A 12,006-nucleotide genomic window follows, 5' to 3' on the forward strand; every position below is an offset into this window, starting at 1 on the left:
TTGGAAGAAATATTTCCTTCCCAAGGAATTGACTTATAATAAGACTCACTTACTATAAAGCTACATTTCTCTTTACAGTGCAGTATTTCCATGGGAGGAAAGTGGTTTATTCACCACTTGTGGTGATGGAGTGGGATTCTCACTCTCACCTCCAAGCTGTGCTGCACCAGGGATGAAATTCTTTAGCCCTCGCAAGATAGTGGGGGAAATAAAAGAAAATTCAGATTGAACTGAATCCTAAGAATCATTTTTGGATGCTTCAACCAAACAGGAAGAAATCTCTGCAGCAGGAACGCTGGGGAGTTTATTCCCAGCAGCCACACCCAATTTGGTTTTGGGTTCATGTGGTTCTGCAGTATTTAATTCAACATAAACTCCCTTCAAACACTCAGATCCCAACTGGGATCAAACAAAAGGTGAAAAATTCAAATTTCCACTGGGCAGAAGGTGGAGGTACTGCCAGGAGGAAAGGCAGTGGCAGATATTAGGCGGAGTGATCTCCAGGGGCACCAGAACTGGCACTGCCCTCGGAGAAGAAAAACGAGATCCAGGAAAAACACTCCCATGGGGAAAGGAAAACAGAGAGATCAGCTTAGGCTTAGGGTTAAGGCCCAGGAGTGTGGCTTTCTGGGGACCTACAGAAAAGGTGGAGAGGGTCTGGGGACAAGGGATGGAGTGACAGGACACAGGGAGTGGCACCAAAGGGACAAAGAGGAGGTGGCAGAGCAGCGGGAGGAAGGAAGGCAGGAAACCTATGGACATATGAGGTCTCCAAAGGCCGAGATAAAAGTCCAACCTCTCATTTTTTATATCTTCAGCTCCAGAATCTTCATCTCTGTGAGAGCTGGGGGGGCTCACCTGGAGAGGAGAAGGCTCCAGGGAGAGCTCAGAGCCCTTCCAGGGCCTAAAGGGGCTCCAGGAGAGCTGGAGAGGGACTGGGGACAAGGGATGGAGGGACAGGACACAGGGAATGGCTCCCATTGCCAGAGGGCAGGGATGGATGGGATATTGGGAATTGGGAATTGTTCCCTGGGAGGGTGGGCAGGCCCTGGCACAGGGTGCCCAGAGCAGCTGTGGCTGCCCCTGGATCCCTGGCAGTGCCCAAGGTCAGGCTGGATGGGGCTGGGAGCAGCCTGGGGCAGTGGAAGGTGTCCCTGCCATGGCAGGGCTGGCACTGGATGGCTCTAAGGTCCCTTCCCACCCAAACCAGTCCATGGATCTGTGGTTCCATGGTCTCGTTGAAGCCCACGGTCCCAGGAGGAGCCAATGTCATAAAGGACCATTCCCCAGTTGTGGCATTTTCCAAGTGCTGCCTGCTGGGATGAGCTGTGTCAGCATTCCTTGAACAAAACTATTTGATACCAAACACAGAACTTTGGGCCTGAAAGGACCACTGTGCTATTTAAATTGATTTTATGGAAGGGGATATTTTTTTTCCCCTGTTAAGTGTGGAATGAACTTGATAATTTGTGGTGAATCAAACATCCTGCAAACAACATCTGGATTTTATTGGATGAGGTGGGGTCTGCACTTGTGGCCCTTCAGAAGCCTTTCCCACTTTTTATACTTTTATTTTTAATTTGAATTGGTGCTGCTTCACCACCCACTGCTGGTCACTTTGCTGGTGACCACAGAGCACATTCCCACGTCCTTCCCTCCGAGCCTGTTTACACATCACATAACAAATCGTTTCTCAGCCTTGTCCATTTTTTTTTTTGATAGCCAGAATGTATTGAATTCCTTCTGTGTTTCATAAAAACTCATTTCCCAAGCTTCCAAATAATTGTATTGCTGCTCACTCTTCCAGCTTCAATTTTTCACTTGACTAAATGCACTTTTCCAAGATTAATCCCATCATTGCCCCAAGAGATGTAAAATAACCAACTAATCCCAGGTTTATCTATTTGCAGATCACCCCACAGGCTTTTTATCCCTGGGCTAGGGAGATCCCATAAAAATCTTGGATTTTGGGGGGGAAAGAGGTGGAGCTTGTGTGCAGACAGCGAGAGGGTTGGCCCCTTTGGCAAAGGCTCCTCACACACCTCGTTGGTGATGCAGAAATTGTGACATCAATGGGACACTGGGTGCTTTGTCCTGGTCGTGTGGGGCTTGGCACAGTCTCTCATGTTTGCCAAAGGTTTGGATGTCTCCTCCTGTACCTGGTCATACTTACTGATGAAGCAAAACCAAATCTGCCTCTGAGAGACTCCAGGGCTGGACTGGAGGCAGAAGTGTCCCAGTCTCCCCAGGGAATCCCAGCCATGATCACCAGGATCTTTTCCAGGGCTTTAATGGACAAATTCTATGGCATATTTATGTCTTGGTTTGGAAATTCTCCCTCACTGGGAATTCTTGGGATAAAAGCAGACACTGATCCATCTTTAATGCTTCCATTAATGCTTTAATGGAAGCAGCAGGAGCTTCCATCAATCTGCTCTGTGGTTCTGGCAGGAGGAGTCTGAAAGCAGAGGGGTTCAAGGGGCCGGTTCCTCCTGTCCTTAGTATGCTCCTATCTCACATCCTTGACACACCATGGAAGGTTGTCCAGTGCTCCAAAATAAGGGAAAAAATCCACCAGGGGAATCCCAGACAAGCCCACCAGTATCTTCTGCAGGGCTTTAATGGACAGTTTCTATGGGACATTTATGCCTTGGTTCAGAAATGCTCCCTCATTAGGACCTCTTGGAGCAGTTACAGGGATGGGAGGATCAGCAGCACTGATCCATCCTTAATGACCCCCGGGTTTAGAACAGGAGCTTCCATTGATGGGCTCGGGGGCTCTGGCAGGGGGAGGCTGAAAGCAAAGGGGGCTCAAGGGCCAATTCCTCCTCTCCAAAATAAGGGAAAAGCCTGCCCCTGCCAGCTTGGGCTCCAGGAAGAAATGAGTGCAAGGGAGAGACAGCAGTGGGTGATGTCCGAGGACTCCTCTGCAGCTGGAAAACTTGGAAACATCCTTACATCCTTAGGTGAGAACTGCACCCTACAGAGTAGGATCTGAGAGTGCCCAGAGTAAAAATTGCAGGAAAGAACCCAACAAAGCAAAGATTTGACGAGCAACAAGTGCTCATCTTTTATTTCCTAGTTGTTATTTGTGCTTTAAGTGGAGTTTTAGAAAATGCTCAGGGCCAAACCCAACCTCCAGTGCATCCCACTGAGGGGAAGGACCCAGTTAGGACTCAGTCTGGGAATCAAGGCAAGAACCTGAAAGGAAATTTGGAGCAGAAAGTTCAGTCAATAAAGCTCAGTCCATCCCAACTGGTGAAGATCATTTCCCTGGGGGGATGTATCCTGTTGAATACACATAAAGCTTTATAAAATAAAGGATGTCTCCTCCTGTTACAGGGTCCTTTAGCATCACCGGGGCCTGGGATGAGCTCTTGTATAAAAAGAATATTGCCTTTGGCTGTATGGCCAGCTTCATCTTGATTTGGGAAACTGAGAACATATAGGGCACCTTGGGTTGAAAGATTTACCTGGGATGTGTGTTCTGTCCCCATCTGTCAGAGCTGGGGCAGGTCTCTGCTGTTCATGGGGCAGTTTTTCTTTATCTCTCCCACAGCCAATCCTCCCTCCAGGAGATCTCTGCTGTCCATGGCCACTGAGTGTCCCTGCATGGCTGAGAAAATTCCATCATCCATGGGAGATGCTGTGCCCAGGGGAGGAGCCAAGCATTCCTACCTGGATCCAATCTGACCTGGGAACAGCACAGCAGCCTTTGCCCCCTGCATTCCCAGAGGAGCAGCTTTCTTCCCCTGCATTCCCAGAGGAGCAGCTTCCTTCCCCCTGCATTCCCAGAGGAGCAGCTTTCTTCCCCTGCATTCCCAGAGGAGCAGCTTCCTTCCCCTGCATTCCCAGAGGAGCAGCTTTCTTCCCCCTGCATTCCCAGAGGAGCAGCTTCCTTCCCCCTGCATTCCCAGAGGAGCCCAGGCCCATCTCCCCCAGCCCTGGAGCTCCAGAGGAAAACTCCCCCCTTGTGCAGGATCCTGCTCCAGCAGAAGCACAGCTGGCACTGCAGGAGGGCTGAGCCCCCCTGGGATGGGGCTGAGCCACCTCCCTGATCCACAGGGGACAGGGCTGCTCTGACTCTGGCAGGATTGTTTTGTATTATTGCATTTTTTATTTGACTTTATTTTTATTTTCTTCCCTAGTAAAGAACTGTTATTCTTGCTCACATACCTTTGCCTGAGAGCCCCTTAATTTCAAAATTACCACAATTCGGAGGGAGGGGGTTTGCATTTTCCATTTCAAGAGAGCCTCCTGCCTTCCTTAGCCAACACCTGGCTTTTCAAACCAAGACACAGGGCTTTTGCTAACCTCTGCTGTGGGCACTGCAGTATCCTGTATTCCCTGGAGACTCCCAGCTGGCTTGGGCAGCTCTTTCTTCAAGGGGATGAAATGGATTGGACTGCAATGCCTTGATCTGAGACCACAGTGCAGGAATCATTAAAGACACTTTACAGGGGTTGTATTCATTGGAGGGATTATCTCCAAGCAGATTTTTCCGTGCAGGGTTCTATGTGGGAAGGATCTTCTGGAGATCTCAGACCTTTGCTGTAGCAATTGGAGTGGGACCAGGGAGGATATTGCTCTTTTTGGTGTCTGTGCAGACACTGCACAGTTCTGGCTTAACTAAACTCATTTTATTGGATTAGAGGCATTTCCTTCAAAAGGCAGTAGAGACATCACAGTGGTACCAGTTCTTGGGGGATTTTAGACTTGGTTTTGCCAGTGGTGACAGAAAACCTGCCCTGAGGAGCAGCATCTGCTGTCAATGAGCAGAGGGGCTGGCAGGGGGGTTGTCCCTCCAAAAGGAGTTCCATGGATGCCAAGGTGGGACATTGGCACTGTCCCTGCAGCTCCAGTTTTGCTGAGGTGAATATGGAATTTCACAGCAGAACCTGCCCAGGCTGTTGGACAATTTCTCCATTACCTGGAGGATTTCTTCCCTTCCTTCCTTCCTTCCTTGGACAGGAAAATGAATATTTATCCCAATTATTCCTGAGCTGGCCATTCCCTTCGTGCTGTGTATTTGTTGAGATCCATCCCACCTCTCCCAGACCTAATCCAGACTTTTTCAGGATGTAGAATCCTGGTGTTTGTTGCTGTTTGTGGAATAAAAACTCACATATTTGTGAATCAATTAATGAATGTAATCCCATCTGCTGTCCTTTTCTTTCTGTCTGTTTGGTCCAAGTCCTGTCCCACCTTTTTGGCAGAAAAAAGAAGGAGAAAAGAGGAGCAGAACCTCACAGTGGGGGCAGGAACCTGCACCCTGGAGGAGTTTGATGCCTTTCATTGTCACAAGGATTTCCAACATTTTCTCCTAATTCAAATCACTTCCACTCTGTGAGCACTGAGAATTTAATAAATTTTTATCCATGTGAGGATCTTGCCCCGCCATGTCATAGCAGCTTCACTTCTTTAAGATGCTTAAAATTTTTCTTTTTGGTGAAAAACTTTGTAGAATGCCTTTGGAAATGCAAGTAATTTATCAGCTGGGTCTCTCTTATCCCTGTGTCCATGTGCTCCTCCAAAAGGCCATTTCCCTTTACAGAACTCCTTGGACTCTCCCCATTATCCTGTTTTATCCATGGATCCTCTTTCAGATCACAATTATCTGGTAGGGATGTGCTCCCACTCCACATTTTCCTGAACTTTACACTGGACGTTCTTTAAAAAATGGGAACCATGTTGGTGATTTCACCTTGGCCTTGAGGCATTTTTACATTCCAGCTTTTCCACCAGTTATTAAAGCAGCAATTCCCCAGTGGAATCCTCAGGTATCTGGGTAGAACATCCCTCCTCTGGGGGATTTGTGAAAACCTTTGGATCTGCTCCAGGATCTCCTTTATTATGGGAATGATGCTTTGATGTGTCCCCTTCCAAAAAAGGAACAGGAGCCTCCCTGACCCCTTCCCCAGTAACAGCAGCTGCAAACGCGGCATTTGTTTTTGGTGGGCACTTATTTCCCTAAACTTTGATGATCCTTTGGCATTTCCAGTACCCATTTTGCCTCTGGATAGTCCTGCTGGCTTCTGTTGGCCTTTCCAAAGTCCTGGTGGTGAAACTTATTTGCTCAAAATCCCAGTGTGACCTCTGCTTTCTACACCACAGACAAGGATTTTGTGACAGTTCTTTAATTTTGCTCTCTTATTTCCATTCATTTTATTTTAATCTCTATTTCAAAACATGAGACATAATAAGAAGTATTTTCCATTTAATAATTTAGCACCCTTTTTAAAATTTAAACCTATTTTTCTTTATTTTTCTTAATCCCCCCCCCTTGAATATCAGCACTTCCTGATAACTTGGAACTGCTTTTCTAGGAACATTTCACTCAGGTGTGCCCTGGGTGCAGCCAGGTTGAGAATTTGTTTTCCTCTTGCTGTTGCCCTGACTGATTTTCCTGTCCCGTGTGTAATGGGAATTTCTTGCCACCCGCCCAGGAAATAAAGCAGGGAGGGAATGTTACCCATAGATATCAGTTTGTTGGTTTCTCTAATTCTATTCCTTGTAAAGCTGCCTGGGAACACCAAGGAAATGACCTCTTGCTTCTCACAGCAAGACAGGATTGTGCTGGGAAAGAATTAAGGCCTGGGATGTGTAGGAATAGCAAACAGATCCCTCTTTTCCCTCAGCCAAGAAAGCTGAACCAGCAGTGCTGAACAAAGTGGGTACAATCCACAAGTCCTTGTCTAATTCCAGTTTGGACATCAAGCCTTTGGAAATAAATCCTCTTTCCATTACAGGAGCTGTGCTGCTACAAGCGGAGCAGGCAGGGCTACAGGAGTATTTGTCAGGACAGCTCAGTGTGCCGTGTGTACAATCCAGAATATCCAGGGAACAAATAAATACAACGAGCGAGAGCAAAGAGGCCCCTTCCCCTCCCCTCTGTCCTACTGCAGCACAAGGTGGGTCACCAAGAATTCCAATTCCATTTATTCCCCCCGGCTGACCCATAGCCTGCTTTACAAGCTTTCCTCCACTTTTTTCACCTCAAAATAATTTCAGTTTCTTGCCCCTGCTGTACAGTTTGCAAAGTCATTCCAGAATATAATTCTATAGTGGTTTGGGGTTTTGGGGTTTTTTCTGCCTTCCAGTGTAAATTTATTAATGGCCACTCTGACATTATTGGAGCATTATCCTCTAACTTAAATATTCTTCTTTTGTCGTTACTTACCCACCCAGTGTATGCTGAATAAAGTTTTTTTTAACCTAGAGATGAAGTAACTGAGAAGCGTTTAAAAAATTTTTATTCAATTTTAATCTTATATAAAAAATAAAATAATACAGATATTTTAATTCACACTATTACAATCAAAAACTATTTCTTAATTATAATGTTATAAATATTTCTTAATTTATTAACTTGTACTACACCATACTATAAATACCTTAAAATTAATCTTCCAGAATTACCTCTCGTTAGTCTTACAATACATATTTTATAATTCTATTTCTCTAAAGTATCTAATCTTACTTATAAAACCATCTTTTAAAACTTATTTCTAATTCCATTTCTGTCTTTAAAATATCTACCCTATTCTATAACATTTCTAAATCAACATTTCTTATCTCAAAGTTTATATATAAATATATACTATATAAACCTTCTATCAAACATTAAAAATTCTCTATAAATTCACATCCCACAAATGTGTTTTAAAGATCCACTGTTGACTCCAAGACTTTATTTCCCTGGGTTAAGTCATTGCAGCCTGTGAGCTGCTCCCTCAGCACTGGGATTTTCTCCTCTGGGTGTTCAAGAAGTGGCACTTGAGGTCTGAACTCACATCTACCACACAGCCAATAATATAAATAACAACAATTCTATCCCAGTTCTCCATTAGCCTGGAGCATCCTCCAGTCCTGCCTTAATGGCCCAGCCATTATTTGATAATTCTGTCAAAAAAGGACTTGATGTTATTTAATTAATTTATTGACTTGTTTTCTCCTGAAAATCCAGAGTGATGGATGGCAGAGAGCCCCAGGGACAATTTGCTCCCAGGGATTTCACGTCTGGGTGCATGGAAGTGGTGCTGTTCCTCTGTTTTGGGGTTTGCAGGGTGTGACATCCCCTCTTTCACTGCTGGGACACTCCAACCCCTTCCCAGCCCCAGCAAACTGAGGCCTGCAGAGGAACGGGGAAGAGGAGTTGGCAATATCGATAGTGGCGCAGCACTTTGCTGCCTGGCACTCGTACTGGAGCTCCGGCGTGTCCGGCACGGCAGCGCTCAGCGGTGGAGGCACTTCATTCAAGCCACCATAGTCAATTGTGTTGGACTAAGCCCTTTTCTGACCCAGAGATGGGGCAGCTGAGAGCTGTTTTAAAAGCTTTTATGCCATTTTCAGTCTCATGAGAAGGGTGAGACAATACAGATGTTATAATTCACACCATCACAATCAGAAGCCAGCTATTTCCTAATTACAAAACACTCTAAGTATTTCCTGGCCTATCAGCTTTAGCCACACCATGCTGTAGATGTCTTAAAGCCAGTCATCTAAAATTACCTCTCGTGGGTCCCACTACAATGCTTTTTCATAGTTCAGTTTCTCCAAAGTATCCAGTCTTGTTTGCAAGGCCAGCTTTGAAGCTTGTTTCTAGCTCCATTTCTCTCTCAGCAATGCCTGCCCTATTCCGTGGCATTTCTAAGTCAGCATTTCTTGTCTCAAGGTTTGCACACAGATGCACACTGGGTGGGCCTTCTGTCAGGCTTGGAGAATTCCCTACAAATCCATTTTCCACACACAGTCAATCTCCATTCTCTGTCAGACTTGTGTACAGGCCAAGTGGGGCTGTTGAAGGATGAGTGAGTTTTGCTGACCACCCCTGGGCTCTCCAGCTCATGAGTCATCTTGTTGAAGGGGGTCATGGCACCTTGAGTTTTCCGATACCGCCGTGCACTGTCGAAGTGGCAATTGGTACTTGTTGTTCTTCCACCCTTAGGAGTCCTACTGCAGAGGGGTTTTCTGACAGTCCAGGCAAGGTGTTCAATTGCTTAATGTCTTCTGCCTCTACAGCGGCTATTCCAAAAGCCCACCTGAGTCCCTTTGGGTCTTTGTAATAGCCGTTCCGGAGGAAGTCTATGCCTAGGATACACGGAGCATCTGGGCCAGTCACTATAGGGTGTTTCTTCCACTCCTTCCCAGTCAGGCTCACCTCGGCTTCCACCAGAGTCAATTGCTGTGATCCCCCTGTCACACCAGCAATGGAAACAGGTTCTGCCCCACATGTCCTGATGGCATTGGGGTGCACTGCGCACCAGTATCAGCTAAAGCTTCATATTTCTGTGGCTCTGATGTGACAGGCCATCGGATCCACACTGACCAAAAGATCCGGTTTTCCCGTGCCTCTCCGTGGCTGGAGGCAGGGCCCCTCTAACACTGGATATAGTTTCTTTCCTGAGTATACATACTAGTGGTTCCTTCAAGGTGATCTGACAGATCATACCTGGCAGCTTGGTCATGGGAGGCTGAGGCTACTTTAATTTTGGTGGAACTCCCTCAGTCAGTGCTTCCCTCCTTGAGCTGATGCGTCCACGCTGCCAGGACAGAAATGGGTTTCCCATCCCACCTTCCCATGTCTTCCCCATGGTCACGCAGGAAGAGCCCCAGGCCAGCCCGTGGGGCGTACCCTCTCTCTCTGGCTGGGGAACGTTGGGCGCTGATTCTGGGGCCTGTGACTCGCACTGGGGCAATGTGGGAACTGTTCCTCCTCACCTCCTCCCTCATCTCCCTCATCTCCTCTTTGAGTTCCTTGCCCACAGCAGAGCCATGAGCCTGCACTGGGCCATGGATCATACTCTCACAATTTCTCAGCTGCTGGCAGCAGAGCCCACTGTCTCTCGGCTGTTATCGGCATTAATCGTGGCAGTGAAGGTGGTGTACTGAGACGGCCCCAGCCTTGCCAGACTCCACAGCATTTGCCCTGTACACCTGACCTTGTCGGGGTCATTATTGTGTCGTCCATCCCTCCCAAAGAGTACCTCCAATACTGCCACTTCCCTCAGCTGTTGGATCCCTTCCTCGAGGGTCTTCCAGCGCATTCTATGCTGGTGCTCCTGCATTCTCTCTCTGTGGACAAACCTCTCTCTGACACTCATTAAAATCCACTCCCAGAGGGAAAGGGACCATGGCTCCCTTACAAAAATATGATTCATACCTGAGCCTTGGGTCAAGGGTCCCAAATTCCTTGCCTCTCCACCATCCAGCTGGATACCTGTACCCATGAGGTCCCAGACTTGACGTAGTCAGGTTGTATAAGCCTCGTGCCCTCATTGCACAATGTCCTTGTGCAGATTATGAAGACTTTTGTATGTCAGGGACTCGGTGATGATCACAACCTCTGGCTCCCCTGTGGGTTGTGAGGGCCTTCCCTTATCTGGGTACTCTGATTCCATCTTAGACCTCCTTGTTTCTACAGGGGTGACTGCTGCTGACCGTGACTGCCTTTGTGGTTCAGCTGGAACCTGGACAGTTGTAACATCTGTGGGTTCCACTGCTGCCCCATCAGACTCTCCTTTTTCGAGGCAGGGGGAGGGCTTCTCACCAGCTGGGGAAATGCACTCCTTCAGCATCTCCTGCATCTCCCTCACCAGACCCCCACCCAGTCTGGGTGGTTCATTTCTGGGGTGGCTGCGGGGCAGGGTCAGGTGGTGGGGCAGTGTCCCTAGTTTCTGGGGCTATATCAAGTTCTGGGGCAGCAGCATCCCTGTTCTCTGGGGTAGATATCAGGGTGGTTATCCAGGTTAATCTTCCCTTGTCTCTCAGTGCTAAATAGAACAGGGCTAACAGCAACACAGCCCCTGTATGATATCATTGGTATTTAGAGTGGCTCTGAACCCTTCAAAAAATGGTGGGGCAGACCCAAAGAGATGGTTAAAGGGTAAGGAGAAAATTTCCCCTTGTGTAATTTCCTCACAGTGGGTATCATTATTAAAGTAACCCCAAAAACATACAATTAGTGTGTGGTAGCTGTGAATCCATGTGCCTGCTTCCCAGAGGAAGTTAAAAAATCCATTAATTCCCCACATTATTCACCCATAAAACAAACCGGCTAACAACCACAGCAGCCTTGGCTATAGGACTCATGTTTAGACAAGGCCCTGCAAATGGGAGAAATACAGCCACGATTATGTGCCACCCAAACCAGGGTAAGCTAGAAAATATGGTGACACTTAATGAGGTTTCTGTATCCAGCACACAAAAATTAGATTACTCAAGAACTGGTTTTCCCTTTTTCACCCTTTTTCGCTTGATAGCTCATGCTGAGTGCCAAAAACTTCCTCGGTTTGAAAAGCCAGGTGTCTGCTAAGGAAGGCAGGAGCCTCCCCTGAAATGGAAAATGTAAACCCGCTCTCTCTGAATTATTATGATTTTGAAATTAAGGGGTTGTCAGGCAAAGATATGTATGGGAGTAGGAATAACAGTTCTTTAATAGGAAAAATAGGAAAATACAAATGCAATCGCACAGGGAAGGGAAGGGAAGGGAAGGGAAGGGAAGGGAAGGGAAGGGAAGGGAAGGGAAGGGAAGGGAAGGGAAGGGAAGGGAAGGAAAGGAAAGGAAAGGAAAGGAAAGGAAAGGAAAGGAAAGGAAAGGAAAGGAAAGGAAAGGAAAGGAAAGGAAAGGAAAGGAAAGGAAAGGAAAGGAAAGGAAAGGAAAGGAAAGGAAAGGAAAGGAAAGGAAAGGAAAGGAAAGGAAAGGAAAGGAAAGGAAAGGAAAGGAAAGGAAAGGAAAGGAAAGGAAAGGAAAGGAAAGGAAAGGAAAGGAAAGGAAAGGAAAGGAAAGGAAAGGAAAGGAAAGGAAAGGAAAGGAAAGGAAAGGAAAGGAAAGGAAAGGAAAGGAAAGGAAAGGAAAGGAAAGGAAAGGAAAGGAAAGGAAAGGAAAGGAAAGGAAAGGAAAGGAAAGGAAAGGAAAGGAAAGGAAAGGAAAGGAAAGGAAAGGAAAGGAAAGGAAAGGAAAGGAAAGGAAAGGAAAGGAAAGGAAAGGAAAGGAAAGGAAAGGAA

The sequence above is a fragment of the Lonchura striata genome, chromosome 15 (assembly GCF_050655825.1).
Source record: "Lonchura striata isolate lonStrDom1 chromosome 15, ASM5065582v1, whole genome shotgun sequence".
Taxonomy (NCBI): domain Eukaryota; kingdom Metazoa; phylum Chordata; class Aves; order Passeriformes; family Estrildidae; genus Lonchura; species Lonchura striata.